This window comes from Vombatus ursinus, unplaced genomic scaffold (genome assembly GCF_900497805.2).
Source record: "Vombatus ursinus unplaced genomic scaffold, bare-nosed wombat genome assembly UNPS02014774.1, whole genome shotgun sequence".
NCBI classification, from domain to species: domain Eukaryota; kingdom Metazoa; phylum Chordata; class Mammalia; order Diprotodontia; family Vombatidae; genus Vombatus; species Vombatus ursinus.
In genome coordinates, this window is record NW_020954552.1 from 17903471 (window position 1) to 17915502 (window position 12032).

At 38.9% G+C, this 12032-nt stretch overlaps 1 protein-coding gene across 5 annotated transcripts in view; it reads left to right on the forward strand.

The window, feature by feature from the left end:
* OCLN (occludin) overlaps positions 1–12032 on the forward strand; it is a 55539-nt gene that overhangs the window by 14848 nt on the left and 28659 nt on the right. The gene's annotated exons all lie outside the window — the stretch shown is intronic.

Consider the following 12032-nt stretch of genomic DNA (forward strand, 5'->3'; position numbering starts at 1 on the left):
TTGGGGTATACGTGTTGACGGTGTTCTTTTCCTCCCAGCCACCGTACTCTTCAATGCCTGAAATTTCACCTTTAGACAGTATTTCTTGGGATTTCAAATTTATGATTGCATCACTCTACACTAAGCACCAAGATAGTTGCTTTTCTGCCTGTGGAGTTTTCCTAAACCTCATTGTCGACAAAGACAGGCCTGTAATCCGGAAAGAAGGGGGTGGAATTAAAAAGTTAGTGGATTGTTTTAAGAGACCGTTGGCCCTACAGATTGGCAGCTGGTCTGCTTGGTTTGTAAAACATGGAATTATAGTGAAAAATGTCCTGATTGCTTTGTCATGTTTTGGAGATGAGGACACAAATACACTCACAGTCTTATTGTCATCAGTTTTACATGAAGAACTAGCGTTGGATTATAGTTTTGACAGAGACTTAAGAGACTATCACAGACTTTATTGGGAAACAGAATTCAAGCCTGAGGCACAGCAACTTCTTTTTATTTTATTTTATTTTTTTATTTTTGGTGAGGCAGTCGGGGTTAAGTGACTTGCCCAGGGTCAGACAGCTAGTGAGTGTCAAGTGTCTGAGGCCGGATTTGAACTCAGGTCCTCCTGACTGCAAGGCCAGAGCTCTATCCAGTGCACCACCTCGATGCCCTGGCACAGCTACTTCTTAAACGTATTCAGAGCCATCACATCCTTCCTTTATCTGTTCCTTCGTTTTAATATGGTAAAAGTCAGGTAGGTGATTAACAATACAAAGATGGATTCAGGTTAGGTCTTTTCATAAAAAATAATAAATTCAAACACTTAAAGTATTAAAAAAAATAGATGTCATGAGATTATGGAAGTGTTTTTCACATAACTGGTTAAGAGTAAGATTTTCAGGTATTCAGGATAGGTGAGTTTTGGTGGGGGTATGAAGAGGGAAGGAAAGTTTGAAGGATGAGATACTCCCAAAGAGGATAAACCTTGGTGGAACCTGCTAGCACAACGAGAAAACTGGGCATCTTGGAGAGTGCCAAGAGTTGGAAGAGTGATGATGAAAGGCAGAGTAGCAGAGGACTGTCCGAAACACTGAACGGAGGAAGATGGTATTAACGGAAGCTTGAAAGTCAAGAGATTCAAGATCTTGTCCAGCCCTGCTAGAAACTCTTTTTGTGACCTTAAAGAAGTTACTTTACTGCTCTGGGACTCATTTCCTCCTTTACTTAATGAGAGAGTTGGGCTTAAGTAAACATTTAGCTCCAAAAAGTTTTGATTCTTTAGATTTTTTTTCCTGAAGGGACACTGAAACCTAAGTGGAGACTTTGCCAGTTTGTGGTACAGCATGAATGAGGAAGTCTTCCTAAGGCCTGACTGTGTGTGGCCTTTCCCTTGCTCTCTCCCCTGCGGTCCTTCCCCTCCCCCCCTTTCTAAAAAAAATTCTGTATCTTTTATTACAGCATTCTTCTTAGAGCACTGTGGTTTCATCCCTTTGTTCAGCATTTGAAAACCGTTTATTTTTTTTTCCCACCTTTTGATTCTTGCATTTGCTATAGAAAGTTATTGTGTTTTATAGAGAAACTAGTATAAGGCTACCAGGGAGTGTTTCTTTTTGACCTTTAGCTCTAGGCAAGGCCACCTGTAAGTGGAATAGGACCAGCTACTGTGAATGGCAGCTAGTGAGTGTATGAAGTAAATGTTTCGGTGACAGTTTCTGGGTGTGTCTTGTGTTTGTTTACTGGTGGTTGGTTTCAGGAGGTATGGGAGACCAGTTCCAGTTGATGAGCATGGAAGTCCCACTGAACTTTGTGCTGTCATCTGGTTTTGCTGTCATGAGAGTTTAGTCATCTGTAAGTGCTTAAGGAAATGGAGTGAAAGATGGCCGCAGTAAGATATAAGGTTGTGCGTGTTGATAGATGGCTTTTAACAAATTGGTAGGCTATTCGGTTTCCAGTGATGTTACAGGGAATGTGTTTTAAGGTATGGCTGGCTATCAGGAAATAAATCAATGTATATACCTTAAAATTCAATTTTACAAAGCAGTATCTTCACAGTGACACTGTGAGACTGATGGTGCAGACACTGATGATTCCCATTTCAAACACAAGAAATGAAGATCAATGGCTGTCATTTTAATCCATCTTTTATGCACAAGGAGAGTCATTTCTATTACTTGTTTTTTCCAGTGGGAAGTGACTTTTAGGTTCACTCTCAAAAGTCACTTTGAAATAAACATTTTAGGGGGCAGATAGTTGGCACAGTGGATAGAGCAGCAGCCCTGGAGTCAGGAAGACTTGAATTCAAACCCGGCCTCAGACACTTACTAGCTAGCTGTGTGACCCTGAGCAAGTCACTTAACCCCTATTGCCTCCAAAATTGGAAAAAAAAAAGAAATAAAATTCTAGTTTCTTCGCAATTTTTGTCAGGTATCTTGACTTGCCTGAGATGTTTACATTTTGAGAAGTTAATTTTCTCAAACTTGTTTTACTTATATGTGAGTTTATTTCTCAATTTCAGATTAGTCATTGCTCTTCTTCACTGTTAATGTGGCCTGGTCTTCATTCAGGCAGCTAAGTGGCGCAGTAGGTAGAGTGCTGGGCCTCTGGTCAGGAAGACCCGAGTTCAAATCGGGCCTCAGACACTTATTGACTGTGACCCTGGGCAAGTCACTTAACCTCAGTTTCCTCATCTGTAAAACGAGCTGCCCGAGGAGGTGGTAAACCACTCCAGTATTTTTGTCAAGGAAATGTGACCCCATTTGGGGTCACAAAGAGTCAGATAAGACTGAAACAACTGAAGAGTCTTCATTTAGTGCTGGTACTGCAGTAGATAGAAGGAACTTGTTGGTTTCTGAAGTGAAAATAATACTACATTCAACAAATATTTGCCATATACACCATGTGCAAGGTACTATAGTAGGCACTGGGAATATAAAAATGAATGAGACGAGACCTGATAACTTCATTATTGGGAATATAATCTGAGCATGTATTGAAAGGGTAGGTATTTGGGGCAGCTAGGTGGCATAGTGAATGGAGCACTGGCCCTGAAGTCAGGAGGGCCTGAGTTCAAATCTGGCCTCAGACCAATCACTTGACATTTACTAGCTGTGTGACCCTGGGCAAGTCACTTAACCCCAATTACCTAAAAAAAAAAAAGGTAGCTATTTGTTCAAAAATTTTTGTTGAGCATTATTTGTAATAATAAAACAACTGGAAGCAAACTAAATGTCCAACAATGAGAGGGATGATTAAATTGTGGTATTTTGATGGAATAAAACACTATAATGTAGTTAAGATTAGCAAGTATAAGAATATAAAGAAATAAGGAAAAGTTTATGAAAAGACCTTAATGAAATAAGAATATACTTTAGGATCATGCAAGAAGAAAAGTGAATGAGAATGAATGGACAAATCACACTGTTGGTAATTTAGAAAATTATTGAAAAGTTAGGAAAATTTACATGTTTAAATTTATTCATTTAAATGAAAATCATTGTATTGGTATTGAGAAGTATTTGTGATTACTAAAACAAAAATAAAGGTGGGAATCCCCATATTCCCAAGAGAGACAGTGTGCTATTTATTTAGTCAATGGTGTACTGAATTTGGATTCAGGATGACTTAGTTTCCTATCTATCTTGGATATTTACTAGCTGTGTAACCCTGAGCCAGTCATTTAATCTTTCTGAGTCTTGTTTACTTATGTGTAAAACGTAGGCGATAATTGCACTAAAAGGGTTGTTGTGAGCATCAAATAAAGAGTTTAAGTATGGTCTAGTAGAAGAGAGAACTATATGTATGTGTGTATGCATATATATACGTATATAGGGTTTTAATACCAGAGTGTGATGATGCAATACAAAAGTTTTAAGATTCTATGAGAGTTTAGGGGATACTGGTTAAGGAAAGCCTGATGGAGAAGGTAGCAAATGAGCTAAGCATTGGTTACAACAGACTGATGAATAGTTAAGGTGGGGGAAATATTCTAGACTGAAGGAACAGAAAAAGCAAAGTAAAACCCTGGGATTAGGAGACTTGGTGTAGAAATGTTTTGTTTGGTCATATGACATGTGAAAGGGAGGTAAAGGTGAATTGGTAAGTTGGTGAATTACAAAGGATTTTGAACTTAAACGTCATTTATTGAGCTTGGGGGGACACATTTTTAAAATGGGTGTTTTTTGGGTGGGTGGGGTGTGGGGAAGTGACCAATGTGAGTTAAGACCTATATTTTAAAAAGAGTAATCTGTCAGTAGTATATAGATCATACTGGAAAGGAAACAAGACTGGTGATGCTGTTGAAACAGTAATATAATAAGAGCTGACATTTAAATAGTGTTATTAGATTTGTACAATATTTTACATGATTTTTCTCGTTGGAGCCTCACAGCAACCCTATGAGTTAATTATTACTAGTTATTTACCCATTTCACAAATGAGGGCACTGAGCCTCGAGAGAGGTGGTGAGTTCTTCAAGGTTACACTATCAGGTGAGATGTGACCTTTGATTTTCCCGTCTCCAAGTATAGCATTCTCTTAAATTGTTCATGCAGGTAGTAATGACTGACTGCCTTAGGGGAAGTTGAGGGAATGGAGAACAAACAACAGGTGGGAAAGGCATTACAGAGACTGAGCTAACTCAAATTATAACTAATGGTCTATGGAAGTTAGGCTAAGAAGAATGAAAAGTGACTACAGTGTTCTGAGCATGGGGTGATAAGATAGCATCATGATTAATTAAAAAAAAATAGGTAAAATTGAAGACAGAACTGGTTTTGAGTAGAACCAGTCAATCAGCAAACATTTATTAAGCACGTCCTGTGTGCCAGGTACTGGGTGCTAAGTGTTAGGGATACAAAGTTAAAAAAGAAACAGTCCTTGCCCTCAAGGAGCTTACATTCTATCAGGGAAGTCAACATGTACACGTTGTATAGCTATAGGTGTTATTAAGATGAATACAAAGTAGATGCAAAATAACTTTAGAGAGAAAGTCACTAGCAGCTGGGAGGACTACCTGCAGAAAGTGGTTCTTTCACTGATTCTTGAAGGAAACCAGGAATCCTGAGAGGGAGAGGTAAAGAGGAAGGACATTCAGGCAATTAGGCCAGTATGACTGGACTGTAAATTTCATAAAGGAGATTAATGTACAAGAAAACTAGAAGGACTGGAAGGGTTCAGATTATGAACTGGTTTAACTGCCAGAGAAGTGTAAAAACGATCCCCAGAAGTAATAGACAGTCACTGGAGTTTTTGAGGGTAGGTGTAACACGATCAGACCAACACATTAGGTTTCTTTGGTGTCTGTGTGGAGAATGGATTGGAGTAGAAAAGTATTTAAGGCAGGATGATAATTAAGAGGCTATTGCGGGGCAGCTAGGTGGAACAGTGGCTAGAGCACTGGCTCTGGAGTCAGGAGGACCTGAGTTCAAATGCAACCTCAGACACTTTCTAGCTGTGTGACATTGGGCAAGTCACAGCCCCAGTTGCCTTCAAAAAACAAAAGGAGGGGATGTGCTAGGTGGTGAAGTGGATAGAACACCAGCCCTGGAATCAGAAGGTCCTGAGTTTAAATTCAGCCTCAGACACTTGTAGCTGTGTGACCCTGGGTAAATCATTAACCTAGATTACCTTAAAAAAATAAATAAAAAGAGGCTATTGGTTCAGACAAGAAGTGGTTGAGGACCTGATCCAGGGTGATGGCTATGTTTGCAGAGAGAAGAGAGTGTCCGTGAGAGTTATTGTGGAGAAAGAAAGGACAGTATTGTAACCAAATGGATAGGTATAATAAATAAAAGTAAGGGGTTCAGATGATGCAGACATCTAAGCAGGGAAGGCTAGTGGTGCCCTACTGCTTTTGTTTTTGGATATGCTGAGTTTGAGGTAATAGACATCCAAGTGGAGTTGTCAATCAAGTGTTAAGAAAAGTAGAACTGGAATCTGAGAAAGATGGAGAGTAGGGAAAGGGAAAGAGTGATGAAGATAATAGACTTGCGTCTAAAACTGGAAGGAACCTTAGAGGTCACCCGGTCCATTTCCTGTTTTACAAAGGAAGGAACTAAGGCCTAGAGAGGGTATACAATGACCTATGACTGACTCCCAAGTTGACATCTGTCTGGTGGATGGATCAAAGAGAGGAGGGACCAGAAGCAGGGAAATAGTTTACTCTTTTTCCATAAGAGGTGAACACAGATTCAGTCTATAGTAAGAGCAGAGATAAGTGAACTTAGAATTTGCACCTCACTGCAAATATAACTGTTTAAAAACTTATTCTGAACCTTTTTTTTTTTAGAATCAGAAACACCCCACCCCACCCCCTCTGCCAAGAGCATCAAATGAGCTGGCCTTCTCCAGCTCTGGGCTTCAAATGTTTTTGTATGTTTTCTTTATCAGAGAAAAAATATTTCCCTCGCGTTGCTAACTCTAATTACCTAACCAGGAAACTACCAAGCACATCAAACTATCTGCTCCCTCTTTGCTAGAGATTTCTGCCCTAGGGGGTGGAAAGGGAGGGAGGAAACAGAGTTCTCTCTTCCTGTTGCCAAACAAGGAAAGACTCTTAGAGATACTGGCTTTGCAGGTACCACCTGAGGGAGTTCTCCCAAATTCAGGATCATTACTGATGGCAAAAAAAAAAAACCCAAAATGGCAGACTGTCATTTATTTTGCATAAAATAACTAGTTTACATGTTCCTACTGGTTTTTGGCTTTGCCTCAAATCTCCTGTTAAATCCACTATACTTCCTCTCCCCTCCAGAAAAGCCTCATTTTGAGCAACGAGGTTTTTTTGCTCTGAAACAAACTTTCCAGTCCATGCCAGATAAAGCTCCTGACAAAATATTTGATTTATCCATGTCATTATTATGATGGAGGTCGGAGTGGGGGATGGGAGGGGAGAGGGCTATGTCCTTTAACTTTGACACCATGAGCACGATATCTTTGTTACTGACCAGTTTTGTTGTCTCTTGCTGTTGATTTATTTACATTGTTGTAGTCGTTGTGTATATTGTGTAACAGTTTCTTGTTAGATTTATTCAGTAGTTATTTTGTTAGAGTTACAAAATCTTGTTTCTTTTTTCGACCACATATCTCACAGTCATAGCCACTACCCTAGTTGATCATTTCCAGACTTTCTGATTTCTGAAAATTGGTCTCCTTGTCTCAAGTCTCCATTCATATATCTGTCCCCCACAGAGCCAATTAATCAGCAAGCATTTATTAAGTGCTTACTGTGTCCTAGTCACTGTGCTAAAAGCTGGAGACATAAAGAAAAATTTAAAAACATAGTCCCTGCCCCCAAGTAAATTTACAATGGGAGAGACAACATACAGAAAATTATGTACAAAGGAGATATATAAACTGAAAATGAGAGTTGATCTTAGTAGGAAGACAATAATAGCCTGTGTGCTTTGTGGGGTGGCGATAAGGAGGTACCCCATGGCTTCTTGCCAGAAGATGGATTGGATCTGAGGCTTGAAAGAAGCAAGAAGGGCAGCTAGGTGGCAAAGTGGATAGAGCTCTGGCTTTGGAGTCAGGAGGACCTGAGTTCAAATGTGGCCTCAGACACTTGACACTTACTAGCTGTGTGACCCTGGGCAAGTCAATTAACTTGGATTGCCTCACAAAAAAAAAAAAGCAAAAGAAAGAAAGAAGCCAGGAGATGGAGGTGAGAAAGAAGAACATTCTAGGAATGGGGGAAGACCTTTGAAAAGCCATGGAAGTTGGGTGATGAGTGTCCTTTGCAAGGAATAAAAATAAGGCCAATGTTGCTAGATTGTAGAATGTAAGAAGTGTAATGTGGTGTAAGAAGAGTAAAGAAGACTGGGAAAGTAAGAAGGACCGAGGTTACAAGGAGCTTTAAAAGCCAGAGAGGATTTTATATCTGATGGTGGACTTAATAAGGAGCCATTGAAGTTTAATGAGTAGCTGATGACATGGACAGGCTGTCAGTGTTTTTCTAGGTATGGCTCCTTTTCCTTTTTGTGTGATCACTTTGGGGTTTAAGTTGAGCAATGGTGTGCCTGGGTCAAATGGATTTGCACAGTTTAGTGACTTTGGGGTTGTACTTCAAATTGCTTTCTGGAGTGGCTGGACCAGCTTAAAACTCTACCACAAGTGCATCAATGTACCTGTTTTCTCACAGCCGCTCCAGCATTTGTCATTTTCCTTTCTTGTCATCTTTGCTAATACAGTGAGTGGGAGGTAGGGTCTGAGTTGTTTTAATTTGCGTTTCTCTTATTTGTGACTTGCAGATCGCTAATAATTTTTTTTTCATTTACTTGTTGATAGCTTGGCTTTCTTCCTTTGAGAACTCCGTTTTCAGATTTGACCACTTATGTTATTGGGGGATAACTTCTGTTTTATTTGTTTGTATTCATTCCCTATATATCTTGGATATCAGAACTTTATCAGAAGAATTTGTTGCTAAGATTTTTCTCCCTACTTAACTGTTCCCCTTCTAATTCTTAAATGAATTGCTCTTGATTGTATATATTTTCAAAGCAATTTTCAGTGACTTTTCTAAGCCCATAAAGTTGGTAGCAGAGCCAGGGCCTTCTAGGCCTTTTAAATTGATAACTAGTATCCTGTTACCTTTCAGGAACTAATTGCCTACTATTTCTGCCTTAGAAGAGAAAGGGACAAGTAGCCAAAAGTTTTTACAAAACAGTTTTCTTCTGATATTTAGTGATTTTTGTGAAAGATTTGTTGGGTAATAAAGGTTGAAATTAATGAGTCATATGCAGTATGATAATATATGCACTATTGTGTGTGATATAGAAAATGATTGGATGGTGATTGATTAGACATATACTTTGATACTTATGCACTAACATCCATCAGAAGAGAACTTAATTTTTTCTCCATTTTGTAGTTTCTAATTTTACAAATGAAAAAATGAAGGGCCACAGAAGTGAAAAGCTTAGAAAACACAAATTAAAGCAGTTGGAGGAAAATTGTGAAAAGGTAAATTTAAAAATGATAAGTTAGTTGAAATTGCATTGAAGAATTGGAGGATGTCTGTTGATGAAATGAAATTATGTAGCTAACACTGCTGTTTACCCAGTTTAAAAAAAAACACCATTAGGGTGCATAAAATTCAACTAACCTATGGTTACAGGGGAAAGTGCACTGGTTTCAGAATCAGAGCAGTGACTTTGAATCTTATTTCCATCATTTTTTTTTAGCTGTGTAACCTTGAACTAGTCACTTAAACTCAGTTTTCTCTTTGGTAAAATGAAAGAACTGAATTAGATCTAAGTCTGTGATCCCATGATTGTCCTTGTTCACATTTTAAAAATAGTTATCTAAAGGCTTGTAGAAATTCAAGCTTGTCTTCAGTACTCAAATCCACCCTTGGTAGAACCATTTTGAGAATATGACAGATTTAAGAAGAAAAGTTTCAGGTTAGGTTATCCTTGAATTATGAAAACTGCATGCTGCAGATGTCTTTTTAAGAAAGACGATATAACTAATGCCATGTTAGAGTTGTGGATGGTTCAATAATTCTGGAATTCAATTTGGATCTATGCCCAAAGGTCTTTAAAACTGTGTACCCTTTGACCCAACAATACCACTACTAGGGCTGTATCCCAAAGAAGTCAAAGAAAGGGGGAAATGACCTATATGTTCTAAAATATTGATAGCAGCTTTCTTTGTGGTGGCAAAGAATTGGAAATGGATGGGATGTCTATCACTTGGGGAATGACTGAATAAGTCGTGGTATGTGATTGTGATGGAATACTATTATGCTATAAGAAATGACAAGCAGGAGGGTTTCAGAAAAACCCGGACTTACATGAACTGATACTGAGTGAATTGAGCAGAACCAGAACATTGTACACAGTAACAACAATATTATACAATGATTGTGAAAGATTTGACTACACTAATCAGTGCAATAATCCAAGGCAGTTCAAAAGGACTCATGATGAAAAATGCTATTCACCTCCAGAGTGAGCATTGATGGACTTAGAATGCAAGTTAAAGCATACCTTTTTTCATTTATTTATTCTTCCTGCTTTTTTTTCTTTCTTTTTTCTAACATGGCTAATATGGAAATGTTTTACATGCCTTTGAATATATAATTAATATGCTGTTGCTTGCCTTCTCAATGGGTGGGGAAGAGGTGGGGGAGAGAGGATTTGGAATTCAAAATTTTAAAAAAATTAATGTTAAATTATATATTTTTTAAAAAAGGATAGTATGCTGGTATAATGGAAAGAGTACTGGTTTAGGTGTTAGAAGAGATTCTAGTTCATAATGTATGCTAGCCACCAAGCTAACCATGTGACTAGACTAGCCATGGATAATCACTTCCTTTTTTGCTATGTAGAATGGGGATAATTAATTGTATCTGCTCTGCCTCCCTCCTGGCCTGTGGTTGTTGTGTTGACCAAATAAGATGATGAAATGAATAGAAGGACTCCATTAATTTTTAATATACTATACATATGTTAGATATGCTCAGCAATACTATATATCCTGGGTAGTAGTCTGGAAAATGTGTAAACTCCAGTTGCAAATTTTTTTTGGTTTTGTTTTGTTTTTCTAAACCCATCTCCATAGTATAAAGGAATCCCAGAATACCAGCAATAGAAGGGAACTTAACTGGTCTAACTCTCATTTGACAGAGGAAAAAAAAAACAGATCTATGGGGGCAGCTAGATGGCACAGTGAATAGGGCTTTGGTCTTGGAGTCAAGAGGACATGAGTTCAAATCCAGCCTCAGACACTTAACATTTACTAACTGTGTGACCCTGGGCAAGTCACAAGTCACTTAACCCCAATTGCCTTACCAAAAAGCAAAACAAAAAAAACCAACCCAAACAGATCTAGAGAGGTGAACTCACTTGCCCAAGGTCACAGATAATTTGTGGTATAGCAAAAACTAGAACAGGTTCTTTCTAGCCTCTTGATTCCAACTCTAGGACTCATGTTCAGTCTCATATTTTCCCTTTCTTCTCCCTTCTTTCTTCTTAGTCTTCATAGTTCATTTTTAAAAAAAGAACACAACAGAAATATCTAGCTCAGGGGTAGGAAGCATGTGGCCCTCTAGGTCCTCAAAAAAGGGCTGCACTTGAGGACCTAGAGGGCCACATGTGGCCTCAAGGCCACAGGTTCCCCTCCCCTGAGCTAGAGAAAGAAATAAAGGATAGCATTTGGAGAAAAGAGCAATGGCTTAACTTGGACTTCCTTGACCTATGGATTGCAAACCACATGAATAAAAGCTGTGAAACGATCTCCTCTTGTTTGCTTTTTTTTTTTTTTTAAAGTAAGTGGCAGGTGGCCAGCCTGATTGCTTCTCCTGCAAAGTTACTTAATTCTAGAAAGTTCAAAATCTTTTGTTATTAGGATGAAATAACAGTAACCTGGTGGCTGCTCCCAGGGCTTAAAGGCCTTGGTCATGAAACTACAGGAACTCTGACCTTTACCAAAAAAAGAGATTGGTGGAAAGCAAAGCTGTGCGTGGAGCCCTGACTGAGCTTGATGTGTTGAGCACAGAAAGTTCATCGGATTGTTCTCTAAGTAGCCATGCTCTATTTTGCAACTATTTACATAATGTTTTACCTATATTATCTCATTGGAGATAATGTTTTATAACTTTGAAACCAGATGCAATTTAGATATTAGCATTGCTAATGAATTTGGGGGTGGTGTGGAGCAAAATTAAAATGAAGGTATTTTTAACAGCCTGTGTCCATATTTCTCACAAGCCTCTCTTCATCTCCTCCCTTCCCCCTCTTTGCTAGACTGGTACAAACAACAGTAAAAATTGATGTCTGAGACTCTTCTCATCCCCCATACATTAGCTCATCTTGGAAAGTACGCAGGAACTTGGTACAGCACATTCTAGTCTAAACTCCAAAGTGGGGCTAGGGTGGGCAGGGCTGGCGGCAGGGGAGGGGTGGAGTAGGTTGCTGGGTGGAGTGGAGAATGGAGACTGTCTTCAGGAGACATCAACTGGAAGTGGGGCTGGCTTTTTTGTAACCAGCACAACCATTCCCCAGTGTGTGTTCTTTTAAAAAGTCTCCTGGGGCATGGGCTGCCACTGTATTAGCATA